The sequence below is a fragment of the Equus asinus genome, chromosome 2 (genome assembly GCF_041296235.1).
Source record: "Equus asinus isolate D_3611 breed Donkey chromosome 2, EquAss-T2T_v2, whole genome shotgun sequence".
Lineage (NCBI taxonomy): Eukaryota > Metazoa > Chordata > Mammalia > Perissodactyla > Equidae > Equus > Equus asinus.
The window spans coordinates 163,296,898-163,300,451 of record NC_091791.1 but is presented as its reverse complement, the minus strand read 5'-3'; the positions used below and the strand labels follow the sequence as shown (position 1 = coordinate 163,300,451).

General features: G+C 35.5%; 1 pseudogene; it reads right to left on the bottom strand.

The window, feature by feature from the left end:
* Positions 1 to 2,383: 2,383 nt before the first annotated feature.
* On the bottom strand, positions 2,384 to 3,329 carry LOC106833341 (olfactory receptor 4F3/4F16/4F29-like; annotated as a pseudogene).
* Positions 3,330 to 3,554: the final 225 nt, after the last annotated feature.

The window sequence follows — 3,554 nt, the reverse complement described above, 5'->3', positions numbered from 1 at the left end:
ATCTATATCTTTTTTGATATTTTCATTTTGCTCTCATTTGCTTTCCTGATACCCTTTAATTGTCTATCCTGTTCTTTTCTAACTCATTGACCTTCTTTAGGATGATTATTTTTAATTCTTTGCAGATAATTCCAGATCTCCATTTCTTTTGGATTGGTTGTGGGAATTTGCTTTCTTCTTGAATAGTGTTGCGTTCCATGATTCTTTAAATTTCTTCTAGTTTTGTTTTGTTTTCTGTGCTTGTGAAGAAGCAGCCTTCTCTCCCTGTCTTAATAGACTGGTTTTAACTGGGAGAGGCCTTCATCAGTTATCAATGCTTAGTATGAAGCAAGATAAAGAGCAACTCCTCAGAACATGTGCCTTAAGGCTGGAGACAAGGCTCCTTTACTTCCTGTCCTCCATTCAAGAGGAAAAGCCTCAGTTCTGTGATTTTTCTCAAGCACATAGAACAGTGCCAGCTGTAAGAGGACACCTACCCCTTTTCTGTTTTGCTAGCTGACCCAAAAGACTGAGGTCTTCCAATTTTTTGGCACTTTGTATGAGCAAGATAGACATATGACAAAGGAGAGTCTGAATTCTAGGAATTAGGCCCCATTTGCTTCCTTCCCTTCTTTCTAGAGAAAAACCTAAGTTCTCATCTTACTTGCAACCTCCCAGAGCAGCGTGAGTTGTAACAGAACGCCCTCCCTTTTCCTATGTTCTGAGTTGTCCCAAAGGACCAGGATCTGCAGGTGGTTCTGTGCTCAATATGAGGTGAGATAGAAACCTGCTGTTTCATGAACCATAAGACAAGTCTCGTGTCTCCATAAATTTAGAAGTATTCAAATCATACAAAGTAGGTAATTGCCTATGATGAAAACAAATTAAACTCAATAACAAAATAATAGCTGGTAATTTTCAAAAAGAATTATAATGCAGGTTAAAGATATTAAAAGGATACTCAGAAATTATTTTGATCTGACTGAAAAGAAAACAGGATATATGAAAATGTATGTGATGCAACTGAAGCAATGCTTATTGGGAAATCAATAAAACTAAATGCTTATATTGAAAAGAATAAAAGTCTCAAATGAATAACTATTGTTTCCATCTAAAGAAACTAGAAAAAGAAAGTACATTGCAAACAAAAGAAGGAGAAAAATATAAATATAAACCATGAGAGCAGAGATTAAAAAATAGAAAGCAGAGAAAATAGAGAAAAATCAATGAAACGAAAATATGATTCTCTGAGAAAATCAAAAAAGATTAAAAACCTTTAGCCACACTGATAAGATCAAAAAGAGAAAAGACATAAGCTACCAATATTCAGAGTGAGGAGATGAATATGTTTCAGGTCTTACCGGTCTTTCATAAGGAATTGGGAATATTAAGAACCACTTATTCCAATAAATTTGACAACATAAATGAATGTATAAGTTTCTTGGAAAGCATAAACTACCAAAAATTGAATTTATAGTCAAAAACCTTCCCACAGAGAAAACTCCAGGCCCAGATGACTTCCCTGGTGAATTCTACCAAAGATTTAAGAAAGAAGACATATCAATTCTGAAGATCTCTTTCCATAAATTTACAATGAAGAAATACATTCTAAGAGGCACACATTACCCTGATACTAAACTTGAAAAAGCATTTTACAAAGTCCAACATGCATTCCTGATTTTTAAAAGCTGTCAGCAAACTTAATAGAAAGGAACTTCCTTAGCTTAATAAAAGGCATCTATGACATCATACTTAAGTTAGCATCATACTTAATGATGAAAGACTGCATGCTTTTCTCATAAGAGAAGGAACAAGTCAAGGTTGTCCACTCTAAACACGTCTATTTAGCATTGCACCATTTGACCTAGCAAGTACAATAATAAGGCAACAAAAAAGAGTAAAAAGATCCATACTAGAATAAAAGAAGTAAAATGTCTTTATTAGCTGACATCATGATCATCTATGAAGAAAATCGTACTTACTGTATAAAACACTAGTAGAGGTAATAGATTTTGGAAACTCGCAAGATGCAATGTCAATAAACAAAAAATCTTTTATATTTCTATATTTTCACAAAAAAATTTGTAAATTGAAACAACAAATATCATTTAAAACAGCAATAAAAAATGAAATACTTAGTGATAAATATCAAAAACGATATGCAAGACCCGTTCACTGAAAACTACATGACATTGCTGAAAGAATTTAAATGAGACTTGCATAGATAAAGAGGTATAGTGTTTTCATGTCTGAGTCTTCACAAGGCATAAATACATTTGTCAGATAATAATTATGTTTCAGATATTATAATACTCAAGTCACTATTTAATGCCTCAAAGTTTCTGAATTTAAAATATCAAAGATAGAAACAAAAGGCTACTCCATGGTTAGTGAGGTGGCTGAATCATATAGTGTATGGTATCTTCCTGTAAGTCACAAACTGTTTGCATACTCTCTTCATTGCTGTCTTCACGTCTTTATTCCTGAATGTATAGATGATTGGATTCAGAAAAGGAGTGAGAACTGCATCAAAAATAGCAAGAAACTTGTCCATCTGTGAATTGGGATATGGCCGTGCAGAGACAAACATGGTCGGATCAAAGAACAAAAGGACCACAGTGATGTGAATTGACAAATTGGAGAGGACCTTGGATGAACCTGCTGAGGAACGTATCCGAAGAGTTACCAGGATGAAAATGTAGGTGATGAGAAGAATACAAAAAGAACCAACACAGATAAACCTACTGTTGACAGTGACTGTGAACTGTAATCTGTAGGTATCTGTACAGGCAAGTCTGAGGAGGCAAGGAAGATCATAGTAAAAGCTGTCCAATATGTTAGGACCACAGAAAGATAAATTAACAATAAATGCTAGTTGGAACAGTGAGTTACTGACTCCAAGGGTTCAGGCAGCAGCCAGATCAAAATGCATATTCATGGGCTCATGGTAGTCTGATAGTGGAGAGGCTTACATAGGGTAACACATCTGTCAAAGGCCACGGCTATGTGCAGCACCATCTCCATACCACCGATGACATGGATGAAGAAGATCTGAGCAATGCAAACTCCAAAGTAAATGAGTTTATGTTTTCTGAAAAGCTCATAAACCATCTTGGGTGAAGAGACAGAGAAGTCTCTTAAGTCAATGAAGGAGAGACTAGCCAAGAGGAAATACATCGGAGAATGTAAATGAGAACCAGTGATCACAGAAAACACAATAAGGATTTCCAGTCATGCTTGCCACATACAGCACAGAGGAGAACACCAAGAGGAGAAAGTGCATCTCCCCTGAATGAATGAGTCCCAGCAAACAGAAACTCAGACACAACCGAATGAGTCCTTCCGTGCATTGATCCAGCTAACTGGGCCGCTGCTGAAATTACGTTTTAAGAAAACATGGAGGAAATTGTGATTATGCAGATGATAATATGTCATAGAATTACTGATGTTTCAATGTCCTCATCAGGAATGAAAAGCGTATAGTTATACAGTTTCTCAAATATGTGAAAACAAGAACCAAAAATCAACATAGTATCATTACAATGTGTGAGCTGCAACATATTTTACCTATTATC